Source organism: Bufo gargarizans, chromosome 8, assembly GCF_014858855.1.
Source record: "Bufo gargarizans isolate SCDJY-AF-19 chromosome 8, ASM1485885v1, whole genome shotgun sequence".
NCBI classification, from domain to species: domain Eukaryota; kingdom Metazoa; phylum Chordata; class Amphibia; order Anura; family Bufonidae; genus Bufo; species Bufo gargarizans.
In genome coordinates this window covers 187,441,411-187,465,335 of record NC_058087.1, presented here as the reverse complement: position 1 = coordinate 187,465,335, position 23,925 = coordinate 187,441,411, and positions in this window count along the sequence as shown.

Below are 23,925 nucleotides of genomic sequence, written 5' to 3'. Positions count from 1 at the left end.
CGGTAGTTACGCCACTGAACAAATTGAAAGTAAGAAGAATAGGAAAGCGAGATCACCCATAATTTGGGTAAGCCAATCTGCAGATAGCCATCCCCTGTATTGTCACAGTCCTATAAAGACCTTATCCAGCGCAGTCACCACCATTTCACTATGAACTGATAATCTGGGGAGAGATGGCAAGCGCAAGGGAATAGCTTTAGGGGTGCAGAGGTATCAGTCACTACCAGGCCCAGGAGCCTGAGAGGAGTCAAAGGCTCTTGTGCCTCATAAGAAGACACTGGTATTATAGAAAGTTCATGGTGGTCAAGTTACCCCTCTGGCTGGAGGGAAGGAGTTAGGTCAAGAATTTGGCATGACGGAGGGGGGGGAGGCATTTTAATTTTTGCCTCTGGAAGGCTATGTGCTTCCTTGCACCCTGTTCACAAAGCACTGAGGGAAGTGGGCCCAAGCTAAATTTTGGCAACAGGGTCCATGAGCCTTTAGCTATGCGTCTGTTCCATCTCCATTCCGCTTTTGAGGCGGACACCAAAATCTGACGAAACTGAGCCAAATGGATCCGTTCTGAACGGATGCAGACGGATGTATTATCTGATTGGATCCGTCTGTGTAGATCCATGACAGATCCGCACCAAACGCGAGTGTGAAAGTAGCCTTAAATAGATGTATTTCTAATGCGGCACAAAGGTCTAAAACGCTGCTCTTAATAAATATGCTCCTACTTTTTTGATCCGGAGGTCAATTTGCTCAAGTCTAGTAGACAGCGATCAAATACACCTGTAATACTGACGGCACAGTACCTAGAGAAGGGATTAACTATGAATGCAATGCACATGATGATTCCATCTCCCTGCAGTTTAAATTCCAAGTCTTCACACTAAGATTGGGCCACCAAGTGGGATCAATATGATTAGACAGAGAGGCCTGGGTATACCTGATTTATCGTGATTCGTGACAATTTAGTTTGTAACTAATCAAATTTCTGGTCGAAGTTAGGCAAATCGAACACCTTTTTCAAAACTTCGCTCATCACTAGCTACCAATTTTATGTTCTATTATTTTTAATAGTCTATCAATTTTATATACTGTACTTATTTAAAGTTAAAGGGGATGGCCAATTTCTGGCTACTTTTGACCAATGTGTAGCTGAGATGACTATATGACACTAATATAGCCTTTGTTGATTTTCTGTTTCGTTTGCTTTATTTCATAAATCATGTCTCCTTGTTGGGCAAATCTTCTGTCTACACAAAAGACCTGTCCATAAGATGGCTGCTAATGGAGGGTCATGTGACCAGGCAAAATTACTCCAGACACATCACTCAGCCTTCTCCACTCACATACAGCACATCTGCCATCTGCACTTGCAATGTTGAGAATTTAGTACAGGTGTAGTGTATTTAAATGGAGGGGTTTGAGTGATTTTCCTGGTCACATGACCCTCCATCAGCAGCCATTTTATGGACATGACTTCTTTGTGTACAGTACAAAAAGACTTGGCCAACAATGGAGAATACCTTATAAAATATCAACAAAGACCATATTAGGAAGTGTCATAGGGTCATCTCATAAACACATTGATCCAGAGAAGCCAGAAAGTGGCTAACCCCTTTAAGTTTTATTGGCAGTTCCTTCACCATGTTTGACTTCTCATGTTGCATTTAATCATCCAGGACTGAATTAGCAAAGTGTATTAATAATTACCTTTAAAAGGTGTGATATTTGCTACATATTAAAAAATCTAGTTCTTACCTTTTTAACTCAATAAAATCATTTTTGATACATGAAAATAATTTACTAGTGATGAGCGGCAGGGGCAATATTCTAATTCACAATAGTTTGCAAATATTTTGTAAAATATTTGTCATATATTCATGAATTCGATAATTCGCGATTATTTTCTTTATTGCGAAAATCGGCAATGCAATATTCGCGTAATACCCGCGCAATACAGGCGTTAGTCACTTTTGCTATATTTTCCAAGCTGCTACAAGTTTCCTAAGATTGGAGAAAATGGTTGGCAGGGCAGAACATTAAAAATGGCTTCATATGCAGTTAAAGTGCTCCAATATATTTGCGATTGCGCAAATTGGCACTAATCATGCAAATATTTTGCTGCAATACGTGAAACTTCACATTTTAGCAGGTCTGACTACATATTACTGTTTGGTGCACTATGTATTGTTGTGCGATCATAGCCCTATGTCTGTAGCATGTATGTATGGACAGCAGATAAATATCTCCTATCACACTACCTAACACCCGGCACAAGAACCAGAATCAGCTACACTATATCATCTAACCTACACTGACTATCTCCCACTAACTATCTATATTATATATATAAGCTAACTAACTATCTATCTAATGTAATGAGTGGAAAGCACAAAGCACAGTAATGACACTGCTGTCTCTCTGGCTGCTGTGGAGGTTCTTATATAGTAAGGGGTAGGCAACTTTCCTATTGGTTGCTAGGGATGTTGCTAAGCTCAGACAAAGACATTGCTGCCTTCTCATTGGCCCACAAGCAAGAAGCAGGGAGGGACCATGGGTTCAGATGAAAAAAAAATCTAGAATTTTCAAAAATACGAATATATATCACTATATTATAAATATTCATGAATTTTCAAAGTGCCGATATTCGCGATTAATATTCGCAATTCAAATTTTTACACCCAACACTATAGTTTACTATGGTGACATCAAAATTATGAATTATTTTTAAATTAAAATAAATAACGTTAAATAAGTAGGCAAGTTATCATATGCAGTAGTTTTGGAGAGTGATGAGCGTCAGGGGCAATATTTGAATTTGAGATATTTTGTAAATATTTGGGCGAATATTCGTTATATATTTTCAAATTTGAGAATTCGTGATCTCCAGTCATTATTTTTTTGACTGTGAAAATTGGCAATCGGAAAATTCACGATAAAAAAATTTGCAATCAACATTACTCCTAAATGTCAAAGATATTGCAGCCTTCTCATTGGCCCACAAGCAAGAAGCAGTGAGGGATCATGGGTACTGATGAAAAACAATCTGGAATATTCACGATTACGAAAATTCAGCACTATATTCTAGATATTCGCGAATACTCTAAGTGCCAATATTTGCGATAAGAATTTGTAATTAGAATATTCGCGATCAACACTAGTTTTGGAGTCTGTTTTTAGTCTGCGTTTTGAGGTTGTGTCAAATTTATGAAATGATGCACAGTATTAATATATTTGGATTCTACTTATTAAAAAGTTGTACATTATAAATTAGACTTAAAGGTGTTCTAATCTGAGATCCTGACCTACTTTTGAACACTTCTAAAAGTGGTGAGCTTCACCAAATGTTGCAAAATTTGTCCGCATGTTGCAAAATGTGCATCAAAAATGTAGCACATGGGCATCACTTTACATTTTTACACCACTAAACTGGCAAAGCAGATTTGAGAAATGTCCAAGATTTTTTTTATACTTAAGGACACATTAACTTAAGATGAACCCAAGTACATGAATACAAGTATAAACATGACAACATATTTTTCATCTAAAAGGTAAATAAAATTTTAAAAATAACTGCAAATAAATAAAAGAATGCGTACCATATAATAAACTTATGTACTTTGAGTATACCTAGCCTAATACTTGTACCACAATCATGACTCAAGGGTGTTTAACATAAGGTGGATAATTTTTTATCATCTTTTGTATCATGTACAGATGTAGACATGTCACCATGTTATCTTGCACCATCTTTTGACAAAAGTCTTTGAAGTACATTGAAAGAGTTAGATAACCTTATCGTGCCATATTTTGCATCTGTATATAAATAACAGTCCAAAAATGCAAATACAATGCAATACAAAAATGTACGCTTACTATAACTTAGAAACAGAATAATGCATCTGATAATCTCAAATTTATGATTTTGCATTCAGGTGTCTAAAACAACAGTTTCAATCCAATTCAGTAAACCAGTACTTCACTGCCTACAAACCAGGGATTACATTTTCGCAGTATCTGATGTTAAAATGGAGGCCTTTCAGGGGTTAATCTGGGTTTTAAAAAAAACATACTCATCTTATCCATTTGCTTGTGGCAGAGGCCATCGTGACCATCTTGATTAAAGAAACAGCGTGAAATCTAGCATGGTGACGTGATGACGTCATAACATCATCATGCTGGCCGGGTGCGGTGACGTTATCAGAAGTGACGTGGTGAGATGTCGTACTGTTTCTTCAATCAATATGGCCGCGATGACCTCTCCAAGAGCAAATGGATGAATATTTATTTTTTATTTTATTACTGCCATTTTAGGAAAAATAGATTTGTTACCACGAAGCACAAGGAAATTCAGGCTTTGCAATTAATAAAAAAAATCGGAAATTCGTCAAAGTCAATTCGATTTGGCTTTGATTCACTCAACACTATAAATGACCTCATGTGTGAAATAAAATATTTCCTTTAAGGCTAAGTACACCTTCAGTAGCAACTTTTCATGATTGCATTTCAGTAATTTTGGGCCAAAATATTTTTTTCTATTAGTCTTTATTAAAAATGTTCATCCATTTCTGAGCTACAAGGGTTAAAAATCAGTCTGTTTGCAAGCTGTGACTTTCTGTTTCCTTTGAATCCAGACAACTAATGGCTCCTGAAGAGCTCTGATCTCCTGACCCCATAAACCTTATAATCACTCATTATAGCTCAATCCTTATCAAAACCATAAGAACACGGCCTAAATAAGTGTTTATGAGGTCAGGAGATCAGAGAGAAGAGCTACACATGAGCCGTCAGCTAATCCAAAGAAAACAGAAAGTCACAGCTGGCAAACAGAATGATTTTTAACCCTTGTACCTCAGAAATGGCAAATCAATTGAATAACTATATACAGTATATTTTTTAGCCTAAAATGAGTAGAATACAGTCATAACAAAATTGCCCTGAAGGTGACCATAGTCTTTACCTTTAATTTATAATATCCCCTTTTCTTATTGTAATATTTTTGCTGAATTACCTTTGGAGTAACGCAAGGCAGTGGCTTCTAATGTAGAAATCTTCATTGGATTGTGTAAGAGCTGTGCAGCAAATTTATATCATACTGAACACCGCGGCCTGATAATTATCGATGTAAATCTACCCCAGAGGAAAAGTCTAAAGTTCATATTTAATGTCTCTTAGGTTTTGATATAATGATTTAATCAGGCAACTTTCACATCTGCGTTTTTGCTGGATCTGTCATGGATCAGCAAAAACACTTCTTTTATGATAATATAACCGGCTGCATCCGTTCTGAACGGATTCGGTTGTATGATCTCTAAAATAGCCAAGACGGATCCGTCTCTAAAACCATTGCTAGTCAATAGGTAACGGATCCGTTTTCTTTTGTGTCCGAGAAAACAGATCCGTCACCATTGATTTACATTGTGTCATGAAGCATTCGTCTTGCTCCGCATCGCAGGACGCACTCAAAAACACTGCTTGCTGCAGCAGGTGATAGTGGACTTTTTGCTGCAGCGTGCAGGGGTGAGTCACTCTGTGAAACAGCACCAGTTCACCACTAGCGAGTAGGCCTCCATGCGGGACGTGTGAGCCGTGTTGCACTTTTTTGAGTACTGCACTAACATTCCCAGCGCCAATGATGATGTCCTCAGCGTTACTATCCCACTTCTATGTCTCCTTGAAAATGCTTCAGACAATGATGGATGAGGATGTGGCACAGGAGGAAGAGGAGGAGGAAAAGGGATCATTCTCACGGTTATCAGGCCAGTCACCCACACAAGGCTCGGAGGTTTCTGTACCAACAGCGGCCAGGTACACAATTGTCCAGCCAGGGCACAGTTTTGGAGGAAGATGATGATGATGATGAGGAACCGTGTTCACAGCGGGGTGGCACCCAAATAAGCTCACGGGCATCAATGGAGCGTGGCTACATTTAGAGGACACAGACAATACACCTCCCACTGAGGACAGCTTGTCATTGCCTCTGGGCAGCCTGACACACATGAGCGAGTACATGCTGCAGTGCCTGCACAACGACAGCCGAGTTGCCCTCATTTTTACCAGTGCTGATTACTGGGTGTTCTGGTCACATGATCGGAATATCTCCTGATTCGCGGGACCATGGCCTATTCGGCATTCCCATAATCGGTGCTTTATTCCCTTCTTTAGGGTGGCGATTTTTCTCTTATATATGAATTATTAATATATATAATACACCTTTCATAATAATGGCCCTTTATCATATGGTCTGTTATCTCCAGGGCCATTGGGTGGTTCGTTCCCCGCCCCTGGTGAAACGCCGCCTTATTCCCCTCCCCAAACAAGTATTTAAGCTCACACGTGCGCTCTGTGTGTTGGCTGCTATTTTGCTTTATGGAGACCCCTATATCCATGGCCTGTGGTGCATGTGAGTGGTCCTATTGGACCTGATCATGTTATATCTGTCTATCAGTTAAGGATACATGACTATCTAGGTATCGTGGCACCTAAGTTATCTATGTATATTTGGCCACAATATGTCAGCTCTTTCAGGGATTTATATGTGTATCTGATGGGTATTTATTGACATTTTTGCAGTCTCCAATATCAGTTTATTATCATTTTTGTCTTGTGTATTTTTACTGCCCTAAGTGTATATCCCTTGATTAACCTTTGAAATAGGGCTCATGCACACAAACGTAATTTTTTTTCCATGTTCGTTCCTTTTTTGTTGCAGACCGTATGCACAACCATTCACTTCAATGGGTCCGCAAAAAAAACGGAAGTTACTCTGTGTGCATTCCCTTTCCGTATGTCTTTATTTCCGTTCCGCAAAAAAATGGAACATGTTGTTTGTTGTCCGCATTAAGGACAAGGATAGTATTGTTCTATTAGGGGCCAGCTTTCTTCGTTCCGCAAAATACGGAAAGCACACGGATGTCACCCGTATTTTTTGCAGATCCTTTTTTTGCGGACAGCAAAATACATACGGTTGTGTGCATGAGCCCTTAATGGGGGAAACGCATCTAGGGTATTGGTTATGTGTTTTTTCTGTGTTTCAATAGGGCTTCTAGGGGCATATCAGGGTTAGGTACGAGGACAGAGGCCACCAACCATCAGGGTGTTTCTCTGGACTTAGTGTAATGTAGGGACCTGATAGGGCCAGACCCCTGAAATTTTGTCCCATTGAGTCCATCTTACTATTTCTTTACCTACTTTATCTAGCAGCATTACATATGAATACAAAGTGATAGCCCATTGAGGCCTCAATCTTTTTTATAAAATATTTATTAAAAGTTAAGTTTTAATTTGGTCTATGCCCTCTGTGATTAGATTATGTATTGCATGACCTTCTTTTAGTATCTTTTTGCTACGTTTTACAACATTTGTCCTTACTTCCGTCACTGGAGAGTGATCAGAAGATAAGTAAATACTAGCACACGCAACAGCGTTCCCACCTGCCAGCGGGGGCTCAGTGGAAGCACGAGCCAGAGGGGGAGGAGGAGGAAGTCGCCAATGCAACTGGGGCACAGCCATCATCGCAGAAAAGAGGGTTGGCATGGCCGAAATGTGAAAAAGCTTTGTCAGCACGCCACAACATTTTGCACTACCATCTGCAGTGTTTCAGCAACATGTTGGAAAAGTATGTGTGCACATGTCGGCACGTACTGACTGATGGGTCTGCCCCATTTAACTTTTGGGTCTCCAAATTGGACACATGGCCTGAGCTCGCCCTTTAAGCCTTGGAGGTGTATTGTCCAAATGTTTGTTTAGTATGGCAGGGGGTTTGATCACGGACAGGCACATTCACCTGTCCACAACCAACGTGGATTAAAATTAACCAGGCATGGATCCCACAGGACTTGTCTGTACCTTGAGCAGAGTAGAGAAGTAAACCAGCTGCACCAAGCCATTGTTATACTCCAGCGCAGATTGTGCATTATGTTTGTCATTATGTTTGCCATTCAGTGAATAAAATAAATACATAAAAAATAAAACAGTCCCTCTCTAGAGAACTGATGGCTTGTAACGAGCCAACGTGGAGAGTCCCAAGACGTCACTACTTCTCTAAAAAATGATGTACCAGCTCTGCCTACATATATAAAGCAGAAGGTGGGCCAGTTGGTATCTGATGCAGTTCACTTCAGCGCCAATGTGTGTAGCTGTAACTATGGTCAAAGTCAATATATGTCCTTTACCGCCCACTGAGTAAATGTGATGGCAATGCTGTCTCCGTATTCTCATACTGTGATTGCAGAGCCAATGTTCTCCTCTGCTTTCTTATCCTCCACCTTGTCCTCAGCCTCCATTGTAGGAACAGTACAGAGTGGTCCTCCAGCATACCACCTATGCAGAGCACTGTGGTGTAATGCTGTTCTGCACCTGCCTAGCCTGGGCGAACGGAGTCACACCGGGGAGGAACTGCTCGGCATCATCAACCTAGAAATATAATCCTGACTACTGATCTACTCGCCAACTGTATATTGTAACAATGGTCACCGATAACGGGAACAGTTTGCGTCAAAGAGGTCTGACCCATGCGCCATGAGCACTTTTCTTCACCCACCTACTAAAGAAACCACCCAGCAGCAGCAGGACATGGAGCAGAACCTGAACCAGCAGCTGATGGCATACTTGGAGTGCGCCCTGCCACCCCATATCCATGATCCCCTGGACTACTGGATAGCCAAACTTAATTTGTGGCTGCAACTGACGGAGTTTGCCCTGGACAAGTTTTCCTGCCCAATCAGTAGTGTGGCATCAAAGCGGGTGTTTAGTGCGGTGGGGGGCATAGTAACCCCAAATAGAACTTACCTTTCAACAGGAAATGAGAGATTAACCTTTCTAAAGATGAATCAGGTGTGGATCGGCCAGGATTTCCACATGCCTGATGCATCAGACTAGATTATTCTGGCAGTAGTGTTGTGACTGCAGTGTGCTGCCACACCAGAACATTGTGAAAACTGGCCTGTTACTTCTGGACCCCTGCTTCAACCATTATTCTGATTCTGCCACCTGCCTGATGCCACACACCTTCTGCCTCTGCTGCTATCTGTTACTGCCACCCATTATCTTGTGCTGCTACTGCAACTGTTGTTGCTCCCCACATCCCCACTCTGTGACTGGACCAATATGTTGACTCTTTATGCTGTTGCCACCCTCCTCACTCTGTGACTGGGCCACTAAGTTGACTCATCATGCTGTTGCCACCCACCGCACTCTGTGATTGGGCCACTAAGTTGACGCCTCATGCTGTTGCCACCCTCCCCACCTTGTGATTGGGCCACTAAGTTGACTCCTCATGCTATTACCACCCTCCTCACTCTGTGACTGGGCCACTAAGTTGACTCCTGATGATGTTGCCACCCTCCCCACTCTGTGACTAGTGATGAGCGGCAGGGGCAATATTTGAATTCGCAAATATTTGGGCGAATATTTGTCATAATTTGACTATTTTCTTGATTGCGAAAATCGGCAATTTAATGTCCTGGTAATGCAGTCACAATTCAGGCGTGGGTCACTTTTGCTACATTTTTCAAGCTGCTAGAAGTTTCCTGAGACTGGAGAAAATGGTTTGCATGGCAGAACATTACAATAGCTTTATATGCAGATAGAGCGCTCCAATATATTCGTGATTGCGCAAATCTGCAATTAATGATGCGCATATTTTAGCACAATACGTGCAACTTCAAATTTTAGCAGGTCTGACTACATATTCCTGATTGGTAAACTAAGTATTGTTGTGAACTTGTGACATCACAGCGCTATGTCTGTAGCATGTATGTATAGACAGCAGAACCTATCAACCACCTAACACCCTGCACTGGAACCTATCAGTTACACTATATCAGGATAGAACCTACACTGACTATCTCCCACTAACATTCTGTATTATATATATGAGCTAACTAACTATCTAATGTAATGACACAGCAATGACACTGCTGTCTCTCTCAGAACTACAAAAAACTGCAGAAAATGGCTGCTCGGGAGGTTCTTATATAGTAAGGGGTAGGCAACTTTCCTATTGGTCGCTAGGGATATTGATAAGCTCAGACAAAGACATTGCTGCCTTCTCATTGGCCCAACAAGCAAGAAGCAGGAGGGGATCATGAAAAAAATCTAGAATATTTGCGAATATGAATATATAGCACTATATTCTAAATCTTCGCAAATTCTCAAAGTGGCTTACATTGGTTCATGTAACTGAACTTCCAGAGATATGACTGTGATAATGGAGAAATTGATAAGGACTCCGACCAAATATATCAAGAAGAAGAGAGTGGTAATGAATGATTTATACTTTGTCTCTCCAGAAAATGGCAAAATGTAAAAATATTTAATGGACGTCTCATTCTTCATTATTGTTTTCTTAGCAAAATATGCACCTAAATTATTTATGGATTTCAGCGCATAACATATCAAATGTCAATAAAATTAGAGGAAGAGAAAAATGTGAGCACTAATCAGTCATCCCTTGTAACCCAGAGGTCAAGTCTGCTGATCCAGTCATTTATCCTTATACCCTACAGATCTCGTTCTAGACCCATTTACACTTATTTTTTGTGATCTTTTGTTACATAGGTTTTGTTTCTTACTCTTACTTATAGAAACTGTACTGTACTAACGCCGTTTAGAAAATATATTCACATACTTTTGGTAAGTTTGCTTCTTACTGGTCTTACTATTTACAATTAGTAGGTAAAAAAATTATTAATGAAGTTTGAAAATCCAAATTCAATGGAATATAGTACATTGGATGGTAACTAATCTATTGAAATACAAATATCCTGTATTTAGGGTCATTAAGAAGTTAAGAAAAAGCTAATATGTACACATGACTGTTAGTAAAGTATATAAGGGTTAGAATTAATATTCTCAATAATAGGTAAAATGTAGCGCCATTATATTCATATTGTGGTTTTTAGCTTGGATAGTTCAAAAACATCTTTGGGTCATTTATCAAACTGGTGTAAAGTAGCAACCAATCAGATTCCACCTTTTATTTTTGACAGCTCCTTTGGAAATTGAAAGGTGGAATCTGATTGGATGCTATGGCCAACTAAGCCAGTTCTACATTACACCAGTTTAATAAATGACCCCCTTTGACTTTTCATGTAGAACAAATCCAATACACAGTAGTATTGATACCAGAAGTGTAAAAGTCACCAGCATTCACTGTTACAAATCATAAATGGTGAAGGAACTGCCAAAAAACATAACTTTTAATAAGTACATAAAATTGATAGACCACAAAACAAAGTTGGTAGCCTCCAAAGAGTGTCACCTCATCAGATGTAGTCAGAGATGACACCATACAGTAAGCAACAAACAATTATACAGAGAATAAGGGTGTTTAGAACCGCGCTGCTCGGGGCTATGTGGTCCGTTTCGCCAGTGGATATGGCAGGGCACCCGCGTCTCTCCTCTTCACCTAAAGGGGATCCAATCCTTCACAGACCGCCTCCTCTACAAGGTCAAGAAGATTTCGCACAATAGTGAAGTACCCTCCGTTATGTTGGTTTTAAAAGGTTTTATTATACTCACAAGAGTTCACAGAAAACAGGCATAAAACACAAAAGAACCGTATCGTTCCTGCCCAACCCGGGTTTCGCTCACTAGCTTCCTCAGGGGCGACAACTGCGCATGTCTGCAGTCAGGCCCTTTAAATAGTCTGGCCTCTTATCTCACAGGTGCCGGAATCAGCCCAAATTACAATTTCATGATCACTTTTGCAAGTCAAGCAAACTCAATAAATGATAAAACATCCTATATATACAAATTATACCATTTCATTTTAAAATACACTCTTTTCTTTACAGTTGTTATACAAAGAATCATTTGTCTTGTTACATACCCGCATTTTACATATACCTAAAAAAGCTCTTTTTCGTTCCAGTTTACTTGGTCAAAAATACTTGTCTTCTAGGGTCACTCTATATACATTTACTTTTACATGCACATTTATCATTACGTTTCCCATTGCATCATTATACTTGCCGTTACATGTGATCCCACCTTCCCACACCCACGTCATTCAGGTGTTCTCAGCCCTCCTCCCTCACAATATCCACGTCACCTACATCAGGTGATCACGCCTATTGACGTGCCTCAAAGGTCCTCAAGAAGGATGGAAGAAAACTCACCGAGTGACATCATGGGAAAACGGATCGTTCATATTATGCACGGCTTTAGATCGAATTCAATATTAAGTCCCCCAGGCTGCAGGGTCCCCAGCTGGTAGATCCATTCTACTTCTTTTCTATTAATCCGTGCCAGCGAGTCCCCCCCTCGCCAGTGCGGCTTGACAACTTCCACTCCGGCAAACTTCAAGCCCCGCGGATCTTTCCCATGCATAAGCTTGAAGTGAGCCGACACACTGTGAGTCATCAGCCCCTTCTTAATATTCCGTATATGTTCCTGAATCCTTATTTTTAATTTTCTCACTGTCCTGCCAACGTACTGGAGCTCACAGGGACACTCCAGCACGTATATGATCCCCTCATTTTCGCAAGAACAGGTCCCTTTTATGCGGAACTCTTCACCATTTTTCTTAGATATCATACAGTTAATGTTTTTTAGACGTCCCTTGCTATCCCGGCCTCTGCATCCAGTGCAGAAGCCGCACCATGTGAATTTTCCTCCATCCTTCTTCGGTTTTACAATTATTGGGGGGATAGCGCTATGAACAAGCTTCGTTTTAATACTCGCAGCTTTCTTAAAAATAAAAGAGGGATTGTCAGGAATGACCTTACCTAACACTGGGTCATTCTTTAGGACGCGCCAGTTCTTTTTCACCGCTTTTTTGATCTTATCGGCCATCGAACAGTATTTTGTTACAAAAGAGAATCTGTAGTCTTGTATATTCTTTTTCTTTTTTATGTCCTCCCTGTCTTGCTTACATTCATTCTCTTTCTTCTCTTCCTCCTCTACCTTTTTAATACATGTATCCAGGACGGCTTCGTCATAACCCCTTTCAATAAACCTATCTTTTAGCACCTTACACTTGTGTCCTATAATCTTCTACTACTGTGCAATTACGGGCCATCCTTTTAAACTGCCCTATAGGTATATTTTTGAGCCATGGCCCGTAATGGCAACTTTTAGTATCGATATATGAGTTCACATCAGTTTCTTTGAAGTACGAGCTGGTTTTAAATCGCCCCTCCTCTATCTGTATGCACAAATCCAGAAAGTTAACAGATGTATTACTGACCTCCCCCACAAAACGCAGGTTCCAGTCATTCATATTTAGTCCCTGGATGAAGGTCTCAAGCCCCTCCCTCTCTCCCTCCCACACTAGGAGACAGTCATCTATATATCTCCTCCAGAGCGTAAGTTTGCCCCCTGGGATGTCTGCTCCTAGTGTGGGAAGGATGATCCTCTCCTCCCATGCCCCCATAAAAATATTGGCGAAGCTGGGGGCGAATTTCGCCCCCATCGCCGTCCCGATGCACTGAACATAGTGGGAGTCCCTAAACCAGAAGTAGTTATAATCCAAACAATATTCGAGACATTTCAGGATAAAATGCCCCTGCACGTCTCCTATTTTGGGGTCATTCCTGATCCTACTTTCCACCGCTTCTATACCTAACCTCTTTGGGATAACGGTATACAGGGATGCCACGTCAATTGTGGCCATCCATGTATTCGTAGTGGGGGGAGTTAAGTTCTTAATAAGGTGTATCACTGCCCCTGTATCCTTTAGATGCGAGGGATTTTCCATCACATATCCCTGTAGAAAAAAATCGATGTATTCTGTAATTCTACAGGTTAGTGAATTGAGGCCAGAAATTATTGGCCTCCCTGGGGGGTCGGTCATGCTTTTATGTATTTTTGGTAAATGATATATCACCGGCACTATTGGGAAAGGAACGGTGAGGTACTCATATTCATGTTTATTAAGTACTCCTTTCCTAAAACCCTCTTTTAATATTCCATCCAGGATCTGTTTATATTCAGAGGTGGGATTCTTTTTTAACTTCTTATATGTGGTTTCATCAGAAACCAATCTCGCCATTTCTAATTCGTAATTCTCCTTATTCATTATCACCACCCCCCCCCCCCTTTGTCAGCCGGCTTAACAATAATATCCGGATTCCGCTCCAGATCTTTCAGGGCTTTTCTTTCATTATAGTTGAGATTATATGTCACCTTACTAATATCCATGCTCTCCAGCTCTTTCAATAGACCTGTCTTAAATGCCTCCACACACTCGTTGTTCTGATTTTTGGGGAAGAATTTAGATTTCTCTTTCAATTTTGTGTGGACAAAATCCTTTTCCTCCTCTACATGTTTATTCTGCGGTGCTGGATTGTTAATCCAGTATTTGGCCATATTGATTTTCCTAATGTACTTGTGAATATCCAGGAATGCCTCGAATTTATTAACTTTCTGGCTTGGTGCATACTTTAAGCCTTTCCCTAGGACACTAGGAGATATATAGATGACTGTCTCCTAGTGTGGGAGGGAGAGAGGGAGGGGCTTGAGACCTTCATCCAGGGACTAAATATGAATGACTGGAACCTGCGTTTTGTGGGGGAGGTCAGTAATACATCTGTTAACTTTCTGGATTTGTGCATACAGATAGAGGAGGGGCGATTTAAAACCAGCTCGTACTTCAAAGAAACTGATGTGAACTCATATATCGATACTAAAAGTTGCCATTACGGGCCATGGCTCAAAAATATACCTATAGGGCAGTTTAAAAGGATGGCCCGTAATTGCACAGTAGTAGAAGATTATAGGACACAATGTAAGGTGCTAAAAGATAGGTTTATTGAAAGGGGTTATGACGAAGCCGTCCTGGATACATGTATTAAAAAGGTAGAGGAGGAAGAGAAGAAAGAGAATGAATGTAAGCAAGACAGGGAGGACATAAAAAAGAAAAAGAATATACAAGACTACAGATTCTCTTTTGTAACAAAATACTGTTCGATGGCCGATAAGATCAAAAAAGCGGTGAAAAAGAACTGGCGCGTCCTAAAGAATGACCCAGTGTTAGGTAAGGTCATTCCTGACAATCCCTCTTTTATTTTTAAGAAAGCTGCGAGTATTAAAACGAAGCTTGTTCATAGCGCTATCCCCCCAATAATTGTAAAACCGAAGAAGGATGGAGGAAAATTCACATGGTGCGGCTTCTGCACTGGATGCAGAAGGCCGGGATAGCAAGGGACGTCTAAAAAACATTAACTGTATGATATCTAAGAAAAATGGTGAAGAGTTCCGCATAAAAGGGACCTGTTCTTGCGAAAATGAGGGGATCATATACGTGCTGGAGTGTCCCTGTGAGCTCCAGTACGTTGGCAGGACAGTGAGAAAATTAAAAATAAGGATTCAGGAACATATACGGAATATTAAGAAGGGGCTGATGACTCACAGTGTGTCGGCTCACTTCAAGCTTATGCATGGGAAAGATCCGCGGGGCTTGAAGTTTGCCGGAGTGGAAGTTGTCAAGCCGCACTGGCGAGGGGGGGACTCGCTGGCACGGATTAATAGAAAAGAAGTAGAATGGATCTACCAGCTGGGGACCCTGCAGCCTGGGGGACTTAATATTGAATTCGATCTAAAGCCGTGCATAATATGAACGATCCGTTTTCCCATGATGTCACTCGGTGAGTTTTCTTCCATCCTTCTTGAGGACCTTTGAGGCACGTCAATAGGCGTGATCACCTGATGTAGGTGACGTGGATATTGTGAGGGAGGAGGGCTGAGAACACCTGAATGACGTGGGTGTGGGAAGGTGGGATCACATGTAACGGCAAGTATAATGATGCAATGGGAAACGTAATGATAAATGTGCATGTAAAAGTAAATGTATATAGAGTGACCCTAGAAGACAAGTATTTTGACCAAGTAAACTGGAACGAAAAAGAGCTTTTTTAGGTATATGTAAAATGCGGGTATGTAACAAGACAAATGATTCTTTGTATAACAACTGTAAAGAAAAGAGTGTATTTTAAAATGAAATGGTATAATTTGTATATATAGGATGTTTTATCATTTATTGAGTTTGCTTGACTTGCAAAAGTGATCATGAAATTGTAATTTGGGCTGATTCCGGCACCTGTGAGATAAGAGGCCAGACTATTTAAAGGGCCTGACTGCAGACATGCGCAGTTGTCGCCCCTGAGGAAGCTAGTGAGCGAAACCCGGGTTGGGCAGGAACGATACGGTTCTTTTGTGTTTTATGCCTGTTTTCTGTGAACTCTTGTGAGTATAATAAAACCTTTTAAAACCAACATAACGGAGGGTACTTCACTATTGTGCGAAATCTTCTTGACCTTGTAGAGGAGGCGGTCTGTGAAGGATTGGATCCCCTTTAGGTGAAGAGGAGAGACGCGGGTGCCCTGCCATATCCACTGGCGAAACGGACCACATAGCCCCGAGCAGCGCGGTTCTAAACACCCTTATTCTTTGATCATTTAGTGTGAACTACCTACCACACCATATTGGGACCAGCAGCGCAAGTATTTGTCCAAGTTGGGACTCAGGATTGACTCTTTTTTCTTTATATATATCTTGTATATATTGTTTTATATTTGCTTGTGTCTGTAGGTGCGTCGAATCCTGTTACTAACATGGACATTTTTGAATTTAGAGCCAATTTTAAATGTGATTTTGACGTTTTCTGTGATACCCCTGTTGAAAATGAGAAAGGGAGTGATGATATGCGGACATTGTTTGCGAAATTAGAAAAGGAATTTATTAGAGAAATAAGAACCAGCTGGGATATTGCCTCCCTGGAGCGACTCCTAATGGAGGGCAAGATCCCAGAGGGTTTAAGATGGCAACTCCCTTTGGTAACAGAGGAGGGGGAGGATTTAGTTGGATGGGAAAAGGTATTGAATGAATGTTCATGGAAAGTGATGCAATATATCATTTCTGTTCGGAAAAATAAGCTAAAAAAGATTAACCAAGCGATTGATGGATTACAAGAAGCGATTAATCCGGAAAAAAATAACAATAGGGAAACTTATGAAAAATGTAGCAAACAATGTCAAGAAGCAGTGCTTAAATCCGAAAAAGAAATAAGGAACAAAAAGCAGAAAAAGTATGTTAAAATTAATAACGATTATAAAAATGATATAGTGTATAAATGGAAAAACAAACAAAAAAATATAGAGGAGACTATGTTGGATGTGGAGCAGGTGGATGAACCCAGTGGTGGTAATCCTAAACCGGGATACCACACTGAAGGTTTTAGGAGAACAGAAAGCGGGGGTGGAAAACAAAAGGTTTTTAATAATAGGAATAATTACACTCCGAATTACCAAACTAATGGGTACATACCGCAATATAAACAAGGGAATCACAATAGGTATTATGAATATACATATCAACCTAATAGAGAAAATGAAAATGGATACGAGTCAAATTTTGGCAGAGGGAATGAACATATATACCGTCAAAATCAGACCTACCAGCATTATCATACAGGCCAGCAGAGTAGAAATTATGGTCACAATAATGGATATAGTGGATATCAATACAGACAATCGTATAGACCACCCTATCAAGGGGGAGGATATAAGGGAAAGAAAAATTGGAGAGTGCAGGATGACTATGGTACGAGTCAATATGGAAGAGGGATGTACTATGAAGGAAATGGCCGTGGAGAGAATCAGATTAAAGAAAATCAGGACGTAGACAGAACAGGTTTAAAACAGCAGGGTGAGCAGAATTTTCCCCATCAGAGCATAAAGGGAGTGCAGAGGGAAGGGGGAATAAGAGAACAGGTAGTGAGGAACACCATTAAAAAGAAGTCTTGCAGAGGAAGAAGGGGAAAAGGGAAGAATAAGCCCAAAAACCAAAAAGAGCAAGGAAATATGAGAGGGATCTTCAACTTGAGCAGTCATATTTTAACAGAAGGAGAAAAAAGTGTCCTAGGGAAAGGCTTAAAGTATGCACCAAGCCAGAAAGTTAATAAATTCGAGGCATTCCTGGATATTCACAAGTACATTAGGAAAATCAATATGGCCAAATACTGGATTAACAATCCAGCACCGCAGAATAAACATGTAGAGGAGGAAAAGGATTTTGTCCACACAAAATTGAAAGAGAAATCTAAATTCTTCCCCAAAAATCAGAACAACGAAGTGTGTGGAGGCATTTAAGACAGGTCTATTGAAAGAGCTGGAGAGCATGGATATTAGTAAGGTGACATATAATCTCAACTATAATGAAAGAAAAGCCCTGAAAGATCTGGAGCGGAATCCGGATATTATTGTTAAGCCGGCTGACAAAGGGGGGGGGGTGGTGATAATGAATAAGGAGAATTACGAATTAGAAATGGCGAGATTGGTTTCTGATGAAACCACATATAAGAAGTTAAAAAAGAATCCCACCTCTGAATATAAACAGATCCTGGATGGAATATTAAAAGAGGGTTTTAGGAAAGGAGTACTTAATAAACATGAATATGAGTACCTCACCGTTCCTTTCCCAATAGTGCCGGTGATATATCATTTACCAAAAATACATAAAAGCATGACCGACCCCCCAGGGAGGCCAATAATTTCTGGCCTCAATTCACTAACCTGTAGAATTACAGAATACATCGATTTTTTTCTACAGGGATATGTGATGGAAAATCCCTCGCATCTAAAGGATACAGGGGCAGTGATACACCTTATTAAGAACTTAACTCCCCCCACTACGAATACATGGATGGCCACAATTGACGTGGCATCCCTGTATACCGTTATCCCAAAGAGGTTAGGTATAGAAGCGGTGGAAAGTAGGATCAGGAATGACCCCAAAATAGGAGATGTGCAGGGGCATTTTATCCTGAAATGTCTCGAATATTGTTTGGATTATAACTACTTCTGGTTTAGGGACTCCCACTATGTTCAGTGCATCGGGACGGCGATGGGGGCGAAATTCGCCCCCAGCTTCGCCAATATTTTTATGGGGGCATGGGAGGAGAGGACCATCCTTCCCACACTAGGAGCAGACATCCCAGGGGGCAAACTTACCCTCTGGAGGAGATATATAGATGACTGTCTCCTAGTGTGGGAGGGAGAGAGGGAGGGGCTTGAGACCTTCATCCAGGGACTAAATATGAACGACTGGAACCTGCGTTTTGTGGGGGAGGTCAGTAATACATCTGTTAACTTTCTGGACTTGTGCATACAGATAGAGGAGGGGCGATTTAAAACCAGCTCGTACTTCAAAGAAACTGATGTGAACTCATATATCGATACTAAAAGTTGCCATTACGGGCCATGGCTCAAAAATATACCTATAGGGCAGTTTAAAAGGATGGCCCGTAATTGCACAGTAGTAGAAGATTATAGGACACAGTGTAAGGTGCTAAAAGATAGGTTTATTGAAAGGGGTTATGACGAAGTCGTCCTGGATACATGTATTAAAAAGGTAGAGGAGGAAGAGAAGAAAGAGAATGAATGTAAGCAAGACAGGGAGGACATAAAAAAGAAAAAGAATATACAAGACTACAGATTCTCTTTTGTAACAAAATACTGTTCGATGGCCGATAAGATCAAAAAAGCGGTGAAAAAGAACTGGCGCGTCCTAAAGAATGACCCAGTGTTAGGTAAGGTCATTCCTGACAATCCCTCTTTTATTTTTAAGAAAGCTGCGAGTATTAAAACTGAAGCTTGTTCATAGCGCTATCCCCCCAATAATTGCAAAACCGAAGAAGGATGGAGGAAAATTCACATGGTGCGGCTTCTGCACTGGATGCAGAAGCCGGGATAGCAAGGGACGTCTAAAAAACATTAACTGTATGATATCTAAGAAAAATGGTGAAGAGTTCCGCATAAAAGGGACCTGTTCTTGCGAAAATGAGGGGATCATATACGTGCTGGAGTGTCCCTGTGAGCTCCAGTACGTTGGCAGGACAGTGAGAAAATTAAAAATAAGGATTCAGGAACATATACGGAATATTAAGAAGGGGCTGATGACTCACAGTGTGTCGGCTCACTTCAAGCTTATGCATGGGAAAGATCCGCGGGGCTTGAAGTTTGCCGGAGTGGAAGTTGTCAAGCCGCACTGGCGAGGGGGGGACTCGCTGGCACGGATTAATAGAAAAGAAGTAGAATGGATCTACCAGCTGGGGACCCTGCAGCCTGGGGGACTTAATATTGAATTCGATCTAAAGCCGTGCATAATATGAACGATCCGTTTTCCCATGATGTCACTCGGTGAGTTTTCTTCCATCCTTCTTGAGGACCTTTGAGGCACGTCAATAGGCGTGATCACCTGATGTAGGTGACGTGGATATTGTGAGGGAGGAGGGTTGAGAACACCTGAATGACGTGGGTGTGGGAAGGTGGGATCACATGTAACGGCAAGTATAATGATGCAATGGGAAACGTAATGATAAATGTGCATGTAATAGTAAATGTATATAGAGTGACCCTAGAAGACAAGTATTTTTGACTAAGTAAACTGGAACGAAAAAGAGCTTTTTTAGGTATATGTAAAATGCGGGTATGTAACAAGACAAATGATTCTTTGTATAACAACTGTAAAGAAAAGAGTGTATTTTAAAATGAAATGGTATAATTTGTATATATAGGATGTTTTATCATTTATTGAGTTTGCTTGACTTGCAAAAGTGATCATGAAATTGTAATTTGGGCTGATTCCGGCACCTGTGAGATAAGAGGCCAGACTATTTAAAGGGCCTGACTGCAGACATGCGCAGTTGTCGCCCCTGAGGAAGCTAGTGAGCGAAACCCGGGTCGGGCAGGAACGATACGGTTCTTTTGTGTTTTATGCCTGTTTTCTGTGAACTCTTGTGAGTATAATAAAACCTTTTAAAACCAACATAACGGAGGGTACTTCACTATTGTGCGAAATCTTCTTGACCTTGTAGAGGAGGCGGTCTGTGAAGGATTGGATCCCCTTTAGGTGAAGAGGAGAGACGCGGGTGCCCTGCCATATCCACTGGCGAAACGGACCACATAGCCCCGAGCAGCGCGGTTCTAAACACCCTTATTCTTTGATCATTTAGTGTGAACTACCTACCACACCATATTGGGACCAGCAGCGCAAGTATTTGTCCAAGTTGGGACTCAGGATTGACTCTTTTTTCTTTATATATATCTTGTATATATTGTTTTATATAAACAATTATACAGGGTTGTAATATTAAAAATGCACAACGGTATCCATGTGGTAGGAAAAAAATACTTTTTGAGCTCTTACCACCTGTGGAGATGCTGTAGGATGTACGTGATGTCACCCCTAGAGCCTGGGAAAGGGACAGAGGTGAATATTCAATAGGCATGACCTAATATATGCCGGCATTGTCCTACCAGGTGGCCACTCGGTCCTGGATACCAACCACAGAGTGCCCGTCCTGATAAGGACAACCCTGTTTGGAACCTGCCCCTTACCTACACTTGTTTGGTGCACTGAATACTGTATTAAAGGGAATCTGTCAACCTGATTTGAGACCATTATCTACATTAATAGATGAAAAGCGCTGCAGATATGGAATCCAGATCACTTTTTTTTGTTTTTACTTTTCTACTACCCTCGTTTCCTCTTTGTCAGAGCTGCATTAAAATACATTGTCATTACCGCTATGCATGTGCACTAGTGATGAGCGGCATATGCAATATTCGTTTTAGAGATATTTTGTGAATTTTTTACTTAATATTTGCAATAAATTCACAAATTCTAGAATTTGTGATCTATATTCATTATTTTCACGATTGCGCAAATCAGCACTAATGATGCGCATATTTTTTGCGCAATACATGCAACTTCACATTTTATCAGGTCTGAGTAGATAGTACTGATTGGTGCACAAAGTATTATTGTGACATCACAGCACTATGTCTGTAGCATGTATGTATGGACAGCAGAGAAACAGTAATTCCTATCACACTACCTAACACCCTGCACTGGAATCAGCTACACTATATCACTATCTAACCTACACTGACTATCTGTATTATATATATGAGCTAACTAACTATCTAATGTAACTGGATAAGGAATAGGATCCAGATGAAAGCACAGAGCACAGCAATGTCACTGCTCTCCCTCTCTCAGAGCTGCAATAAAAACAGCAGAAAATGGCTGCTGGGGAGGTTCTTATATAGTAAAGGGGAGGCAGCTTTCCTATTGGTTTCTAGCCTTCTTATTAGCCCACAAGCAAGAAGGGAGGTTACTGTTGAAATAAAAAATATAGAATATTCGCGATTACAAATATATAACACTATATTCTACATCTTTGCAAATTCTCCAAGTGCCGATATTCGCAATAAAAATTTGCGAATAGTATATTCATGATCAACAATAATGTGCACGAGTCCTCTCCATTATGTTAGAAGAGCACAGCAGTCCAGTATGTATTTTAGGGGAACTTTTAGGGTAGCAAAATTGCAACTTTTATTTAAATTTTTTTAATTAACACAGGCACTGTTTAATGTGCTATGCTACAAACACACTACACACCGGTAATTATTAAAATGTGCTGAATTGTGTAAATAGAAATGGTAGAAAAATCGTAGCTGTTTTTTTTTTTAATTAACATACTACACATTTATACCTCCTCTAATGTCATACAGAAGAACAGATAGTTTGAGGGATAAGCTAGTGAGAGCAGAGGTGGGTGGAGAAAGGGCAAAAATTCAGACATACATAGGACGTAGGAAATACGGATGCTATCCGTGTTTAAGCTGTGTCAACTGCTGTTATATGCTCAAAGGTGAGAAATTTACACATCCAGTAACTAATATGCAGTATGATATACGACATTTTTTAACCTGTGATAGTTCTTACGTGGTCTATCTTCTGTCTTGTCCATGCAACCTCTTTTATGTAGGTGAGACCATCTGTGACGTAAAGACTAGGATGAACTATCACAGGTATTCCATCCGTCAGAAGAGGAAAGATCTCCCAGTGCCCAAGCATTTTCTTGAGGCTGGACACAGGGAGAAGGACCTCAAATTCAGGGTGATTGACCATGTCCCTCCACTGAAAAGGGGAGGGAGCAGGGAAAAGCTCTTGAAGCAACGGGAGATCATGTGGATACACAAGCTACATACACTGAAGCCCGATGGCCTCAATGCGGAATGTAGATGGGAATTATGTGGATAGGATATGTGCTGCCAGCTCGCTGGATCTGTGAGGGTTCTGCCCCGTCCTGTCGAGTGTGGGGGATATATAACAGTGCTCTGTTATTTGTCTAACTACTATATTGTCTGTATGATGATATTATTTTGTCATTTATTTCAGATAAATCGTTCGAAGAGCCTAATGAACCTTTGTCTATTACACTGATGGAGCCCCCTATGAACCCCAGAAGGCCAGTGAATGAAGTGACCAGCATAGGAGATATGATGGGAGGATGCGGAGGTACGCCCGACTGGGTGATTTGATGCACAATGGACCTATAACTGGGACAATTTATCTGTGGGTAGTTTACTATATGACACTCACCACAAACCGTATTAGTGAGTAGTTATGTACCCAAAACATATTTAGTGTGTGCAGATTGATGGGAAGGGTTTGCCCCAGGATAACTGCACTCATTTAAATATAAATATAATTGAGTTAGAAATCCAGGGAAGTAGGAAGCAATCTGGGTTGGCCTAGTGGGCTGAATTAGTTTGCTGACTTTCTCCCTGTTCGCCTTCCATATAGTGAGGTGGCTGACATATTGAGGGTTAAGTTGATGTGCACTAACGCCCGGGGTGGCGCCTCCGCAGTCTCCTGCATTGGGAAATGTTTCTCATGTCTCCATGGACACTAAACACGCCCCTTGTATACGCGTCGCGTGTGCCGAGTCACGTGATGTGGCCCTCCTCCCCTCTGCACTGTTACGCCCGCGATGCGTTCCATGTGATGACGCTGCGGTCCATGGAGCTGACACGCGGGTGTACGCTGACGTCGGGGGCGGGGCCAGACACGACTGACGCTGAGCATGCGCGATGCCGATCAAGGGACGCCAACGCCGACTGGCACCAGGGGAATGAT